The following is an 18121-nucleotide window of genomic DNA, read 5'->3' on the forward strand; positions in this document are numbered from 1 at the left end:
GTTTGCAGCAATGAGTTCTTCTGGTGGCTACAACAACAGGGAATTCTGCAGGTAGTAACTCACCTCCTGTCTCCCCAAAGCCTGTCCACCATCTACAAAGCACAAGTCAGGAGTGTGATGGAATACTCCCCACTTGCCTGGATGAGTGCAGCTTCAACAGCACTCAAGAAGCTCAACACCATCCAGGACAATGCAGTCTACTTGCTTGGCATCCCATCCACCACCTTCAACATTAATTCCCCCCAAGACCAACACACAGTGGCAGTAGTGTGTACCATCTACAAGATGCACTGCAGGAACTCTCCAAAGCTCCTTTGGCAGCACCTTCCAAACCTGCGGCCTCCACTACCTCGAAGGACAAAAGCAGCAGATGCATAGTAACCCCACCATCTGTAAGTTCCCCTCCAAGTCACTCACCATCCTGACTTGGAAATATATCGCTGTTCCTTCCCTGTCACTGAGTCAAAATCCTGGAACTCCCTTCCTAACAGCACTGTGTGTGTACCTAAACCACATGGACTGCAGCGGTTCAAGAAGGTGCTCATCATCACCTTCTCAAGGGAGTTTGGGATGGGTAATAAATGCTGGCCTAGCCAGTGACACCCACATCCTGTGAAAGAAAAAAAATCTTCATAACAACAAAGACTGCAGCAGTTTAAGAAGGCGGATCACCAGCACCTTTTAAAGGGCAATTAGGGATAGGCAATAAATGCTGGCCTTGCCTGCAACACCCACATTCCACAAATGAATAAATATCTATGAAGATTAGAGAGAGACTCCATCAATGTCATGTAGATCATTTGCTTGAAAGAGGAAATCTGACATAAGGAGAGCATGATAAACCTCCTATAGTCTAACTGCCTCCTACAGTCTAAAGTGAAAGTCAGAAAGACAGTGAAAGTCACAAAGAAACTGTAAGTTTATTGGTATCCGAGAATCCAGCAGTGGAGCAAAGTGAGTCAGGGTCTTTGATTAAGACAAATCAAACAATATCACAATTCCAACCATTAAGTGGAGTTGGTAGTCAAGGTCAAAGTTCAGGTTTGACACAGTAAGAAACATTAAGAGACCAGAGTCCAGCTAATGGAAATAGAAGGAGATACCTAGACAGAAAGAGAATGAAGCCAGATAGATTAGTTGAAAGTAGGTAGGAAGGAAGGAAAAATGAGTTGTTCTTTTCATTAATTCTTGTCAAATATTTTTGTTAAACATAAGCTGGTGTTAAGAAAGTACATTTTTATACATGTAAATTACTCTGCAAGTATCAGCCATATATGTTTTGACTGTGATTACAGTAGAAACAAATAATGCAATCCACCTGTTAAATTTTCAAGTATTGCTAATATTGGTTTCGTCATTATATTCTGGCAAATTATCTACATGTACCATTTTACATTTTAATGCATAAGGTTTTTTTAAAAGTGGGCAATGAGTGTAGTACATTCTAAGATCTTCCCTCTGTTCCGTTGGGAGGTGTCAATAAAGTTAGTTCAATAATAGCTGTCTGCTGTGTGTCTACGTGTAATACACATCAGAGGTCAGTGTCCTGGGCAACATTAATCCTCCAAGCATCGCAGACAGATTAATTAATCATTCATTTCATTGCTGCTTGTGGAAAATGGCTGACTGCCATGAATGTATTTCATTGTATGTAAAGCATTTTGTGAGATTTGACAAAATGTTATCCAGCTGCAAATTCTTTCTTTGAGGCACAAAAATTCCAGGTACATCAGGAGTCGAAATTGTTTCTTCATTCCCCACCCCTTTTGTCAAAAAATGTATTCACATTGGGTTTGCATTAACGTCAATGGAATTTTACACTGGGGCCTGAACAGGAGTTTCCCCACCAGGTGAAGACAGGTTTGAAGCTATTGGAAGGATGATGAGTCCCACTTGGGTCAGCTGGAATCTATCCTTTGTGGTCCTACCACCCGCTTCCTTTTCCTGCTCTCATTTCTGCCATAATCAACCAATTCTAAAGTGCATGCCAGGATGAAAACTTTCTAGTGAGTAGATTTCTTTATATATCTGTTACTTGCGATATGCATTTCAGTATGAACAGAGCTGAGGAACAACACTTCAAATATAAAATCAATTTGATAATTCATTGATTTATTACATGTTCATTTTAACATGTTCAATACATTATTTTACTCTGTTTTTCTGTCATTTTGTGTATTTTTATACATTACTAGGAGAAATGATTGATTGTAAAAGTTGCCTCAATTGGCCCTTGGTCGCGAAATAAGTTGATGAAAAATGAATTAACCTTTGATGATGATGATGAACGCTGTTTTCTATATGACAGGAAAAGTCACCAGGAACACATGCAGAGGCTATCCACAGTGTTGCAGGCATAAAGATAATAACAAACATACAAGAAGGTTCTAGAAAAAAGACCACCAACACCATCTCAGAAAATGCCAGCCTTGCCAACATCACCTGAAAATGCATATACGACATTAAAAAAACCTCTTTGCACAGTTTGCATTTTGGCTGGTCTGTGTGTTGAGCCTGAAGCACCATATGTGTGCACGAAGATCATGATAACCAGTCACCTGTCCAATCGCCCAGGTAAAGCCTTTGTTCTTTCTCCCAATGCAAGTACTTGCTGAGAAGTGTCTCTCATTAAAGCTAAATTAAACAGCACAAAGTTGTAGGTGTTTTCTCTAAAGCTGTCCCCTGTTTTTTGTGGTAAGTTAAAGGTCTCAATGGCATCACATAGGTACATTTAAACGTTTTTCTCTTTGTATATACCGATTGTAATGGATACTTCTCCAAATACATTGACTGACTGCATGCCATTTTTCATATTTGTCGCCCTCTGCTGTCCAAATACTTCAGTGATAGAGATTCATCAATTTGGCGAAAGACGCCCTTTGGTCTGCCCAAAACTTGTTGGTCTTCCAGTGCAAAGAGTTGTCCCCAACCGAATGATGCAGACTGGCACATTCCAAGGTCCAGGATTATGTGCTGAGGGATGCACTAAAGCTTGGAACAGCTACTGCAAAGGCGCAACGGGGATAGGTCGCTGTCTAAGACCTTTCTGCCAAAGGACACCAAGGGGCTGGGAATTGTATACACCCCTCGGGCTGTACGGCTCCCAATAAATGTATGCATTGAATATTGATTGTATTATAATTGTATTGAAGCACCTCAGAATGCATCATGATGTATGTTGATATCTCCAATACCACTGTCTGATTGTCTGTCATGACCATATTGAAATGACTGTAATATTCATTGATTGTATTGAAGCACCTCATGATCCACGTGTAAAAGTTGAATCTGATTGTACTTTTTGTGATGGTGATTTAGAAATGTTTTGTAATGTACTTCCAGATATTTTATGAATAAAGTATGTTTTCAAAAACAAAGACAGAGAACATCATTCCACCAAAGAACAATCATTGGGCGGAAATTTTGCCTTCACTGCCTGGCTGGGAACCTGGCAACCTAGAACTTGCCAGGTTACATCCCAAAAATTGTGCAGGTTTCATTACAGGTGGGCAACCTGCACTGCTAGTTTCCCAGCTAGGTGGTGACGGTGAATGTTACTCCCAATTATTAATGTGCACTTTATAATGGAAGTTGCCCAAATAAACCTGTCACACTGTAATCAACTACTCCCACCCTTCGTGTTGCTGTAATGCCAAAGTTTTGTACTCCCCACTCCTCAGCCTGTACTGCAGAGAAACCTCCATGCTCCAAATCAACTCTTCCCAAATTGCTATAAATCTTGCTATTTGATTGTGAACTGAGTATATATTTAAATTGTTGTAGACAGGGTGACTGTAACAGTGGTGAAATTGGAGGTCCAATGCTGATTCTTGAAGGATAATTAATCAAAGAGCAATCAACTGATGTTAGGAAAGTGGCAGCAAAGTAATCACAACATTTAGAAAAGCAGTTCAAATCTGTAGCTAATCTCGCCAGGGCCCCCTTTAACCTCCTCCAAGCCCCTATTAACCTTCCCCACCCCTCTCCAACCTCCCCCAATCCCTTTCAACCTTCCCAACCCCCTCAACCTCCCTCCACCCCCACAATCTCCTCCAACCTCCCACAATCCCCTCCAACTTTCCCCAAGCCCCACTGCAGACTCCGTCAAACCCCTACAACCCACTCCCAGCCCCCTCAAACCTCCCTCAATCCCCTCCAACCTTACATCCAACCGCGCCTCCAACCTTCCCCCAGCCCTCAACCTTCCCCCACTCCCCCTCCAACCTTCCTTCTAACCCATCCAACTTTTTCCCCAACCTCCTTCCAAACTTACTCCCCACCCCACTCCATCCCTCCCCTCCAAACACCCCTCCAAACTTCCCCCACCATCTCTCTAATCTTGCCCCCAAACCCCTTCCAGCCTTTCCGTCGGCCCCCTTAGCCTAACCCCAACCCACCCCATCCTTCCCCCATCCCTCCAACCTTCCCTCACCCCTCCTCCAATATTCCCCCACCCCTCTCCAACCTTCCCCCACTTCCCTCCAACCTTCTCCCAACCCCCTTCCAACCTTCCCCCAACCCTATTCCAACCTTTCCCCCAATCCCCCCTCCAATCTTCCTCTCAAACCCCTCTCCAACCATCTCCCCAACCCCTTTCCAATCTTCCCTCCCACCCCCCTCCAAAGTTCCCCCCAACCCCTCTTCAACCTTCCTCCACCCTCCCCCCCCCAACCCCCCGCCCACCCACCTCACACAACATACAATTGGTTGTAAAATTACAGGGACGTGACTGACCATTTTCCAAGCAGGAACATTCTCACTTGCTGCTGCTGCTTCTCACCTTTGGGCAGCTTCGTGGTTTCCTGGCGGGCTTTTCAAAATAAAAAAGATTGGAATCACGAAGCTGCCCGAAGGCCAGGAGCAGCAGCAGCAGCGACTAGTGAAACTGACCTGACATTGGCAGACCAGCTTAAAAAACGTCGGAACTCCCAACCTGACAGACCTGTTTTTCTTAAGCTGATTTCAAGCCTGCAGCTCTGGCTGCATGGTGCGGACAACAAAAAACTGAAACGCCGAGCCCAGGACCCCCAGACCCTGCCCTCCCACCCTTCTCCCAGGCCTGGGCAGAACTCAGAAAGAGATCAAAAAAGATCATTCACGTGCCAATTTTGGCTGAAGATGCTTGCAAACCACTTCAGTCTTGTCTCATGTTGGGTTCCCATGCTCATATATACAATTGAGATGTTGAAGGGGCTTGTTGTATTTTTATTTGCTTGGTTGTCCACTATTATTTTTAACTGGATGCGGATAAATTGGTTCTGGGACCTTAGTTCTTTCTATTAGATGCTGCTTTTGGGTTTAGTGTACAGTAGACCTATATTTCAGCTTCACCAGGATGGCACCTCATTCTATGGCATGCGTTGGTAGTACCCCTGGTTGACCCTCCTACACTGTCCACTGAGCTAGAGATGGACTCCTTGGTTGGGTGGTATAAGAGGAGTGATGCCCAGTTTTATGCTGCTAGATCAGTCCTTAGTCTGTCTGACCTAGCGGCAATATTGCAACATCACATGATGGAGAGTATCCTCAGAGTGGGAAATGAGGGTGTGTGTTCATTGAGGCCAATGCAGTTGTAACCTTTACCTGTGTGAACAGGCGTGTCTGGGATAGGCAGGTTGGTGAGAATGTGGTTAAGTAGGTAATTGTTCCTGTCAGTTCCCTCACCACCTGGCCCAGTTTGGTAGCTGTATCCTCAGGACTTGGCCATGTTGGTCAGTAATGTTATTTCCAAGCTACTGTTGGGGTTGAACATTGAAGCCATCCCACCCTGAATATAGGCTGTACCCTTGCTTCTCTCAGTACCTCCTTTAAATGGTGTTCAACATGGAGGAGTATTGCTTCATCAGTTAGGCAGGCTTGGGGAATGGGGGAGTTGCAGTGGGTGATCTTGAGCAGATTTCCTTGGCCTTGTTTGAGCTGAAGACATGCAACTTCATGGGGTCTGGAGTCAATGTTAAAGATTGCCAAAGCTATCCTACTTGATAATATGCCACTGCGCCCCACCTGTGGTGGATCTATCTTGCTGATGGGACAGGACATACCTGGAAATGGTGATGGAGGGAGGCCTGGGGTGCTGGTGATGACTAGAACTCAGAGTATGTCAAGTTGAGGCTTGACCAGCCTTTTGTACAACTCTCCCAACCTGTTTGCCATTCCTCACATATTAGAGTGAGAAGATCTTTGCTTAGTGCTTAGTGAGAAAAAGCTTTTTCACACAGCAAGTGGTTAGGGTTTGGAATGCACTACCTGGAAGTGTGGTGGAGGCAGGTTCAGTTGAGCCATTCAAGAGATATTGGATGATTACTTAAATAGAAGCAATGTGCAGCGTTCCAGGGAAAAGGCAGGAGATTGGCACTAATGCTCAGAGAGCTGGTGCAGACACGATGGGCTGAATGGCCTCCTTCTACACCGTAACAATTTCGTTATTCTGTGATTTGCAGTGAAATTCTCCTGAAAGTGCGTGAACATTTAATAATTCTTGGTCTGTGACTAAACCTTTTTTTAAATTTTGATTTTTGAAAATTAAAAATCTACATTGGTTTTCAACTGATGTTACTGCTGTACATCTATACACTACAATTATAGAGAATAAACTGAGCACAGAGCTGTGCAGTAATTTCACATATTAAAGGTCCAAAGCTTGATTATTACTTGCTGCAATTGCAATTAATTATTTTATTCTAATTTATTATTATTTACGAAGTAACTGCAGCCATTGCATTTCAAAGGTAGATTATCTTGTCCGTGTGACATCCTGAGGTCATGTAAGCCATTATATACAGTAAATGCAAGTTCTCCCTTTCCATAGTAACATTTGCAGCATTTAAGGTGACACTGTGTTATTATAAATGTGTTCAGCAGAGGGAGCCTAATTCTTAAGCTCATCCTGTCATTGACTTTTATAATTGTCTGGATATTAGAGGATCTACAGTTTAGGTTTATATCAATGGGGATTACCTGCATCAGCAGGAAAGAGGCCGCAACATGGGACTAGAGCATTTGCCAACGGTAAGCTGCTTGTGTCACGGGGAGGTCACATTCCTGGAAGATGGGCTTCCCACGGTGGCAGCTGCCTGAAGCACTGCTGCCTCTTCAGATCCCAAAAAGATAATTCCAGGGGTACTTTTGCCTGGGCCGCTTCCGCTCTAATACCTGTGGAACTGGTTAGAGTTTGGCCCAGAACTCAAACCTGCCAGCTTGGCCGTTTTGTGGTTTGACAGGTCAGGCAGATAACTTGTTGATAATAATAAACATAAAAATGCTGCGGATGCTGGAAATCTGAAATGGAAACTGAAAATGCTGGAAAATCTCAGCAGGTCTGGCAGCAACTGTGGAAAAAGAAATAGAGTTAATGTTTGAGTCCAACGTGGCTCTTCTTCAGAACTGGAGAGGTAGAAATGCGATGGATTTTATGCTGTTGATAAAGTGGGGGAGGGGCAGGTGGAGCAAAATAGGTCAGGGATAGGTTAGAGGGGAGGAGAGATTAACTGACAAAGATGTCATGGAATACAGGGTAATGATAGTATTAAAGACTAAAGCTTTAGTCAAGAGTAGGTGTCAATAACAGAATAAAGGTCACACTATCTGAAAGCAAAATAGCAGAATGTGTTAATAACAGAAAAAAGGTCAGCACTGTTTGAAAGCAAAAACATGAAAATAAGACACAGACAGGTACTTGAGGGAAAAAAATCAAAAACGGAGGACAGAGTTCATGGTCTGAAGTTGTTGCACTCAAAGTAGAGTCCAGAAAGTTGTAAACTACCTAATCGGAAGATGAGATGCTGTTCCTCCAGCATGCGTTGAGCTTCACTGGAACATTGTAGCAGGCTGAGAACAGACATGTGGGCATGAGAGCGGGATGGTGAATTGAATGACAAGCGACAGGAAGGCCACGTGATTCTTGTGGACTGAGCAAAGGTGTTCCGCAAAGCAGTCAGCTAGACCTTGGTGTCCTTGTACACCGATCACTGAAAGCATGTAGGTGCAGCAAGCAGTTAAGAAGGCAAATGGTATATTGGCTTTCATTGTGAGAGGACTTGAGTACTGCAGCTATACAGAGCCTTGGGGAGATCACACTAGAGTAGTGTGTGCAGTTTTGATCTCCTTACCTAAGAAAGGATATAGTTGCCACAGAGGGAATGCAGGGAAGGTTCACCAGACTGATTCCTGGGATGGCAGGATTGTCATATGAGGAGAGATTGAGCTGACCAGGCCTGTATTCACTGGAGTTGGAAGGATGAGAAGGGATCTTAAAGGAGTGTATAAACTTCTGACAGGGATGGACAGACTGGATGCAATATGACGTTTCTAAAACAAGGGGTCGCCATCTCAGGATACGGGGTAGACCATTAGGACTGAGATGAGAAGGAACATTTTCACTCAGAGGGTGGTGAACCTATGGAATTCTCTACCACAGAAGGCTGTGGAGGCCAAATCGCTGAATATAATTAAGAAGGAAATAGACAGATTTCTAGACTCTAAGGGCAGTAAGGGTTTGGGGAGAGCTCAGGAATATGGTGTTGAGATAGAGGATCAGCCATGATCATATTGAATGGCAGAGCAGGCTCAAAGGGCCGAATGACTTACCCCTGCTCCTGTTTTCTATGTTTCTATAGCTCACCACTGCCTTCTCAAGAATAAATAGGGATGGGTAATAAATGATGTCCACATCCTGTGAATGAAAAAAACGTGCAGGAATTCATTATTTTGCATATTGGAGGATGAGTTATAGATAGAGGAGGATCGCTCATACCAATTATGTGTTCACTGCTACTATCACAGCATCACAACTGAGAGAGAATCAGCAACAAAGTTCAGTGAACTCATGTATAGGTTCAATGACATTCCCTTTCCCATTGAAACGCTTTTACGGCTGTTTGACTCTTTTGAAGCCAGAGAGAATGATTTGCTGCTCAAATCCTCTCCCAAATCAGGTAAACATTGTTACACCTTAAGAAAGAAGGACAGACTCCAGAGGCAGAGGTGGTAATTGATGAATACATTTTTATAAGTCATTCTTGCAAAGACATTAGTGCTGCAGAGTTCAAGCAGGGATGTCTCTTACAGGCACTGACACTCCCAACTTTCTGACTTTAACAGGGCTCATTGGTTAATTGAGATCCTGAAATATCTGTACCACAGCCAACAGGATGTAAATGGTGTGAGAAAAATGAAACTCACTTTGCCGATGGGATTTGGTGGTCCTCCCAAATTTGAGCTGAAAAATCTTCTCGCTCTCGGACTCATCCCCACATATCTGAACTGCAAGATCTTGCAAGTGCAGTTTCAGTCCAAAAGATACTAGATGGAAATACTACATAGAAATACACTCACTAACTCTGGTACAAGATCTAAAGCAATTTTTCTGTATGAGTGGAAAGCTTCACAATCTTAAAATTGTATGAACAGATTATTAAAATATGTAACGAAATATGAACGGCATGACACTAGGAAGTTCTGAGGAACAAAGGGACCTTGGCGTGTGTGTCCATAGACTCTGAAGGCAGAAGGGCATGTTAGTGGGGTGGTGAAAAAGGCATATGGGACACTTGCCTTTATCAATTGAGGCATTGATTACTAAAGTAGGGAGGTCATGTTGGAGTTGTATAGAACCTTGGTGAGGCCACAGCTGGAGTACTGTGTGCAGCTCTAGTCGCCACATTATAGGAAGGATGTGATTGGACTGGAGAGGGTGCAGAGGAGATTCACCAGGATGTTGCCTGGGATGAAACATGTAAGTTATGAAGAGAGGTTGGATAAACTTGGGTTGTTTTCGTTGGAGCAGAGAAGACTGAGGGGCAACCTGATCGAGGTGTACAAGATTTTGAGGGGCATGGACAGGGTGGATAGGGAGCAACTGTTTCCCTTAGTTGAAGGGTCAGTCACGAGGGGACACAATTCAATGTGAGGGGCAGGAGGTTTAGGGGCGATGTGAGGAAAAACTTTTTTACCCAGAGGGTGGTGACGGTCTGGAATGCACTGCCTGGGAGGGTGGTGAAGGTGGGTTGCCTCACATCTTTAAAAAGTACCTGGATGAGCACTTGACACATCATAACATTCAAGGCTATGGGCCAAGTGCTGGTAAATGAGATTAGGTAGGTAGGTCAGGTGTTTCTCACATGTCAGTGCAGATTTGATGGGCCAAAGGGCCTCTTCTGCACTGTGTGATTTGTGATTATGTGAAAAGAAAAAATGCTGGAAAAACTCAGCAGATCTGTGGAGAGAGGGACAGTGATAATGTTTTGAGTCCATATGACTCTTCTTCCAATATGTTACGGTTACTGCTTTTATGACAATAAAGGAAAAATTATGTTTTATTTTATGAGTTAATCTCTCACTTTCATCAACTGTTACAGAAACACAGTTCCGAATTGTTCTGTATGATGCGTTATTGTCTCCTTGATGAATTGATACAGAAGTTGTACAATAGAAACTGGAAATGCTGCAAATACTCAGCAGGTTGGGCAGCATTGGTGAAGGGAAATAGAGCTAAAGTTTCAGATCGATGACCTTTCATCAGAACTCAGCATCCGCAATATTTTGCTCTTGTAGGAATTATGCATCATCATCGTCTATGTAGATTGTCTTTTCTCAATCACAGAATCTGATGGCGATTGTACTTGGACTCAGTTTGTTAAATGTTCTCTGAATTCTTAATGGTTGTAACCATAATCAACTCCCTTGTGCTACAGATTATTTACATCATTAGGAACCCCCAAGACAGTCATTTCTTTGTATCTTCAATACAATGAAAATCGCAGCCTATCGAAGATTGAAAAATTCTCACCTCTTTGGGGATGTCTTCAAAATAAGAAGGTAGGACTTACAGGCATGCTTCAGGAAGGGACATTTCTTAGATTCCTCGGGATTAATGTTCCGATTACTCCTTGAAAAAGTATGAATGTTACCAATAGCAGGAAATCTGACCCAGAGGTTAGGGTGCATCGAACAATTTATTGTCCATAAAAATCCAACTGGTTGTGGATCCCTTGGATCCTAGTATGCGCTTTCCCTGCACGTGGAACAGCAGAGTGGGTTGGAAATTTGAGATAGTAATTTATTTTTATGTTAAGGCTACTGTTAAGTAATGCATAATCTGAATGATTTATGTAGACAATCCTGAGGAGCTCCCAAATTTTGAAAACCTTAAGTGACAGGTCCACTTCCACTATTGTTCACAAATGAAGCAAATCATTCTTTTTTTCATTTGCAGCCTCTGTATATTTGTGCTAATAATTCTTTTTCATCAATCAAAGCTTAACAGAATCAAGGAGAAATAATTTTGATGGACATTTACATGCAGAATAATGCTCTGTATGATAGACAGGGAAAGGGCACTGTTGCAGCTGGAATCAGTCATTAATATGGACTTAACTGCTTTGATTTTGGATAACTTAGGAATGTATGTGGTTTTACCCATGATCAGAATGACTGATACTAGGCCATATACTCAGGATGACCAACCGATTCCAGGAGCAAAGAGGAAGGGGCAGGGCACTTAGTGGAGAATGTTGGAATGTTGAAAAAGACACTTATAGATGATTCATTACCTCCTTTTCACTTTTAGCTGTGATCTGTGGCTTATGGTGAGGTCACCTCCTGAGCTAGGCAGAATACAACGATGGCTGTGTTTGCATTCTGTGCTACAAATCAATTAAGAAAACTGTTGTACAATCTTCCATGACATCTGTGACATTAGATCATACTTGGAAACATGATGATTAGAAAAGATCAGATCACCGTGTTTTTCATAGTACAGCACATGCCCGAGATTTTGTTCCTCCTCTGTTACCACGGTACCTGATGTATGTGGATAAAATATCTTTCTCCACTATTCTGTCATAGTTAACTACAACAGTTTGTTTTTATAGCACCTTTAATGAAGTGAAATGTCCCTAGGCACATCACAGGAGCATATTCAGCCAAAATTTGCCACCTCAGTACTGTGCACCTGCCTCCCTTGTAACTATTTTCTGAAATCAAGGAATGGCTGAAGACACTGAATGCTGCAAACATTCTGGCTGTAGTGCTGAAGACTTGTGCTCCAGGACTAGCTTCATCCCTGGACAAGTCATTCCAGTACAGCTATAACACTGACACCTGCCCAATAATGCAGAAAATTGGCCAGGTATGTCCTGTCCATAAAAAGCAGGGCATATCCAATCTGCCATAATTGGCCCATAAGTCTACTCTCAATCGTCAGCAAGGTGATGGAACGCATCACAGACAGTGCTATCAAGCGGCACTTAATCTGTAATAACCTATTCTTCGAAGCTCAGTGGACCACTCGGTTCCTGACCTCAATACAGTCTAGGTCTAAACATGGACAAAAGTGCTGAATTCCAGAGGTGAGGGGGTGACTGACTGTTCTCGTCATCAAAACAGCATTTGCCATGTGTGGCTTTGAGGATTCCTAGTAAAATTGAAGTCAATGGGAATCAGGAGAAAATTCTCCACAAGCTGGAGTCATACATGGCACAAAGGAAGATGCTTGTGGTTGTTGGATGCCAGTCGTCTCAGCCCCAGGACACCACTGCAGGAGTTCCTCAGGGTAGTGTCCTAGGCCCAACCATTTTCAGCTGCTTCATCAAATGACCTTCCCTCCATCATAAGTTGAGAATTGGGAATGTGAGCTGATGATTGTTGTGTTCAGTTCCATCCTCAACTCCTCCGATATTGAAGCTACCTATGCCCATGTTCTGAACGACTTGGATAACAGTCAGGTTTGTATTGATAAGTGGTGAGTCAGGTTCACACCAGACAAGTGCCAAATTCACATAGTGCATTAAGTGCATGAGATGCAGCATTCTGAATAAGCTGTAATTTATGGTAGCTTAACACTAGCTAGGAAAGCCATTCCCATATTTCCTTGTTCCTTCTTCATTAATTTCCTTAAATTTGTACTGGGAATGCTTTCATCACTGACAAGATTCCCTTGATAATGTGACGCATGGCCTTCTTCTTGAACTGATGTGTCTTAGTAGTGATCTAATATATTTACTAGACAATTATGAGAGGTTTTACAATTTTGATGACTGATGTCACATAGAGCTCAGATCAGGTGTGGCAGATTCAGCAAGGAAGGTCTTAGTCAGTAGACTGCCTGAAACACAGAATTGTTACAGTGTAGAAGGAGGCCATTCAGCCCATCGTGTCTGCACTGGCTGTCTGAACATTTTAACTTGGTGCCAATCTCCTGCCTTTTCCCTGTAACCCTGAACATTGTTTCTATTTAGATAATCATCTTGAATGCCTCAATTGAACCTGCCTCTACCACACTTCCAGACAGTGCATTCTAACCCTAACTACCTGCTGTGTGAAAAAGATTTTTCTCATCTTTAATTTGCTTCTTTTGCAAACATTTTAAAACTGTGCCCTCTAGTTTTCGATCTGTTATGGTATATTATGGTATGGGGCAAACTGTGGTAGTCTTTGCAATTGGATCATGAAGGAGTAGCAAATTCATGCAATGGCAGGATAGCTCAGTGGGAGCACACCCACTTCTGACTAAAAAAGATTTTGGTTCAAACTCTATTATAAACTTGACCATACTTTATAATCTAAAATGGCACTGAAGTGTAGTATTAACAGAGTGCTATTTTGTTGGTGGTGGCTGTTTTTCAAATAGGGAGTTAAATCAAGGTTCACTGCCTCTTCAGGCAGACATGAAAGATCCCTTTGCAAAATGAAGGAAATTTTCCTCAGGATCCTGGCTAACTTTCATCCATTACCCAGCGCTACCAGAACAGATTAACTGCTCTATCTCATTATTACTTGTGGTTCCTTGCTATACACCAGTGTGCAGCCACATTTGCAGGCTAAACATTTATATATCATTGGTTAGGCCTCTGCTGAATATTGTGGACAACGTAGGAGCTACATTATAGGGAAGATGCAAAGACCTTGGAAAGGGTGCAAGGAGATCAACTAGAATGTTGCCATGGATCAGAGACTTCAATAACATGGACAGACAGAAAAATTCTAGCTTCTTCACCTTAGAGCAGAGAATGTTACAGGGAGATTTGGTAAGGGTTTCAATAATTATAAAGAATTTTGATGGAATAGATGGGGGAAGCAATTGGTTCCACTGGCAGAAGGGTCAGTAACTAGAAGACACAGGTTTAAGATTATTAGAAGAATCAAGTGGGAGATGAGGGAAGTTTTGTTGATGTAGGATGTTTTCCTAAATTGGCCTTTTTTGTTTCCATTAGTAGGAGAAACTAGGACCCGAGGCACAGCCTCAGAGTAAAGGGAAGACCTTTTAGAACAGAGATGAGGAGAATCTTCTTTAGCCAGAGAGTGGTGAATCTATGAAATTCATTGCCACAGAAGGCTGTGGAGGCCAGGTAATTGAGTGTATTTAAGACTGAGATAGATAGGTTCTTGATTGGTAAGGGGATCAAAGGTTACGGGGAGAAGGCGGGAGAATGGGTTTGAGAAACTTATCAGCCATGATTGAACGGTGGAGCAGACTCGATGGGCCGAATGGCTTAATTTCTGCTCCTATGGCCTAACTCATTTTGCCTTTTCCAGATTGTATGATTGCATGATGGTGTATGGAGATTATATCATGCTAGCATTGTACAGGCTTGTTCACTGTCTATGCTCCTCAGCTTGAGAAGTTATTTCACTTGTCCAGCATTGAGATGTCAATGAGCAACTCCCTTGCACAACTTCCTTCAGCTCTGCCCACGTGTTCCAACTCTGTTCACGTTTGTAACTTTTGAAAATGCTTCATTCAAATTTATGACGGTTCAAAAATCTGGTTTACATGCATATAACTTTGCAAAAATAACTTTCAATACAAACTCTCCAATACACTACCATTTATTTAAAACTTTTGGAAAGCATTCAGGTTTTAAAACAATTCCAAAAGTAGTTTAAGGTTAAACGCTGCTCGCATCCCTTTAAGTTCCAGGCTGACTTTGTGGATGTGTCTTTTCCTTCTGTCAATTTTGTCATAGTCATTTGGTGCAGGTTCACCGCCCAAGTGCGCTGAGGTTTATGGACAGTTCAGACTACATCACAAAGGTCCTTTGGGATCCTGGAGTTTGCCATAAGGTTTTTGCCGAGATCATTGCATCGGGTGGTGGGGGGAGTGGACGGTTTGGTCGAGGTCAGTGGTGAGCATAGCCTCAGAATCATAGAGTTTTATAACATGGAAAGAGGCCCTTCAGCCCATTGTGTCCTTGCTGGTCATCAAGCCCCAAACCACTCCAATCCCATTTTCCAGGATTTGGCCCGTAGCCTTGTATGCTGTGGCGTTTCAAGTGTTCATCTTAATACAAATGTTGTGAGGATTCCCGCCTCTACCAACTTTTCAGGCAGTGAGTTCCAGATACCCCCAACCTTCTGGGTAAAAAAAACTTTCTTCAAGTCCCCTCTAAACCTCCTGTCCCTTACCTTAAATCTATGCTCCACACCAAATCAGCAGTCTAAGGCCAGAATGTGATGCTGTGAACAGGAAAATCAGCCACAGCAACAAATTTAATAACTCCCTGCTCTCTGAAGCTGTCTTTATATTTCATTACAGGCTCAAAAAAGTCAAAAAATGAACTGAAAAGTCATAGGACAGGATTTTACGTCTGTCGGACAGGCGAGACTATCCCAACATCATTGCCCTCTCTCGTGACTTTTTTTGGGTCGGTGGGCATGCGTGAGAGTGGACAGCGTGCCAGCCAACAATTAAGCCTATCAAAGCCCTTAAAGTATTAATTAAGTTGTATTGTTCACTGCCCATTCAACTGGTCAGTTGGCGGCTGGGCGAATAGGCCAGGCGGCCTTTGCATTTTTTAAGAAACCTCATCCACAGGCTGGATGAGGCTTCCAAAAGAAGTTTGCCACTTCATTTTAAACATGTCCCTCTTCATGTGACTGAGTCACATGTGGGGAGATGTTTATATAATTTATTAAACCTTTATTTTCCTTTGTCCAAATCTTTAGCTGCCTGAGGCAGCTCTGTGCCCTCAGGATGCTGTCAGCGCATGCACCCCCGCGCATGCTCAGACTTCTGCGCTCACCCTCTTCCCACCCCCGCCTCGGCAGCGCTGAGCCTTTCATGCTGGCTGGCTGTTAATTGGCCAGCCAGTGTGAAATCGCGATCAAGGCCCAATCGTGGGCAGCGGTCCGTATCATGGCCACTCCTGGGCCCACCCGACAAAGGGAAAGTCCTACCCAGGTGCCATCCTCTGGTGATTTCAACTATGGCCTCAATGGCAGGTCTTTTGTTTCCACCCTTGTGCCATCTCGTCGTACAGCCGTAAAGCACCCCCAAACTTTATCCCGTCCGAAGCCCAAAAACTACCAGCAGGCAACGAGAAATTGTAGACACGTGGCTCATTAACAAGCTTAATAGCTCGCTAATTGGTCATTTCAAAATGCCAGATGGGATTTCGATTTTGCCTTCTGCAATTTCTAAGACTGGTGTGGTGACATTGAGTTGCCAGCCCGATATCATTGCCCTGTATTTTACATTCCTGGAGGGGTGTGGGCTGAGCCAATTTGCAGCTATACAATCCATCACTGTGTCAGCTGAGTTGGAGGTGGGGTGGGACTCGTGATTTTCAACTTTTTAAACTAGAGCAGTCTCCAAACAGTATTAAAACTACAGCATGAATCCCCCGAATGCTGCAGGATTTTTTCAGCAAAATGCAGTGAGTGGAGTAACATAATACAAATTATCTGCAAAAAAATCAATCATAGTTACTTACAGCTATGATCCAAATGTAATTGACAGGGGAAGTTACTCCATCATATCCATTTTTTAAAATTCTTTCACAGGATTTGGGTGTCATTGGCTAGGCCAGCATTTGTTACCCATCTTCAATTGCCCTTAAGATGGTGGTAGTGGTGAGCCAGGTTCTTGAATTGCTGCAGGCCATATGGTGTAGGTACACCCACAATGCTGGTAGGAAGGGTGTTTGAGGATTTTGATCCAGTGACAGAGAAGGAACAGCGATATAGTTCCAAGTCGGATGATGTGTGACTGGAAAGGAATCTGTAGGTAGTGGTGTTCCCATGCATCTGCTGCCCTTGTCCTTCTAGGTGGTAGAGGTCACAAGTTTGAAAGGTGCTGTCGAAGGAGCCTTTATTTGCTGCCATGCATCTTGTAGATGGTACACGTTGCTGGCACTATGCATCAGTGGTAGAGGGCATTATTACCGATGCAATTGGTAAAGCAGAGTTATTTAAAAATCCCAGGGGGAAACTTTAAACAACTGTCATAACATAGAATTTTAAGTTTATGTTTGAGATATGACTCTAAATTCAGGAATCAGGCCACCAGTTCGAGGTTTTACATTAAACTAAGTGAAACATTTTATTACTTTACACAGGTTAAACTCTCATTGCCTCACCAGCCCCTTTGAACTTCATCTTTTCACAGTGAAAACGCCTTTCATAGTACAAATTTTATTAGTAATATAAACATATTGCTTGGTAGCTGCTAGAAAGGCGTCAGTTTTCACCCCCCCTTCTTGAATGCTCTATTCAAAAAAATGCAAATACACTATACCTGTTTACATCCCAAACTAGTACATATCAAAAAACCCAGACTAGCTGACTTTAATCCAATTAAGATACACCCACAGACTAAACGTTTATTTTGAAAGAAAAGTATTTTCCAAAATTTTATATACATTTATAGTTTCATGACATCCCCCTACTTATCGAAAAACGAACCGTCATAATTCTAAAAGACGGCTTCATTTTAATAACCCAGCTCACCCCATCTCTTATACTTATTACACTATTATAATACCAGATGCATGCATTAACATAAATATATATACACAAGTCCTTAGGATCAATGGAAATCACTCCAGGTTAATGTGCAGGTTTCTTTTTTTAAATGTCGCATTTTCCTTTAAGCTTCAAGCTCTTGATAATGCATCTGTGAACAGATTTTCTCTTCCAGCAATATGTATAATACGCAGATTAAATGTTGTAATAATAGATTCCATCTGAAAAGCCTTGCACTTTTGTCTCAAAATATGTCCAAAAACCTCAAAGGATTATATGTGTAAACAATTGTTTCTGATGAATTATTTGCAACATAGATTTCAAAATACTACAATGCTCACACTTGGAATATTGCATGCAATTCTGATCGCGACATTACCAG

The 18121-nt window shown here is 42.7% G+C and overlaps 1 pseudogene; it reads left to right on the top strand.

The window, feature by feature from the left end:
• The first annotated feature begins 2543 nt into the window (after positions 1-2543).
• On the top strand, positions 2544-15059 carry LOC121286107 (annotated as a pseudogene).
• The last annotated feature ends 3062 nt before the right edge of the window (positions 15060-18121 follow it).

This window comes from Carcharodon carcharias, chromosome 13 (genome assembly GCF_017639515.1).
Source record: "Carcharodon carcharias isolate sCarCar2 chromosome 13, sCarCar2.pri, whole genome shotgun sequence".
NCBI lineage: Eukaryota > Metazoa > Chordata > Chondrichthyes > Lamniformes > Lamnidae > Carcharodon > Carcharodon carcharias.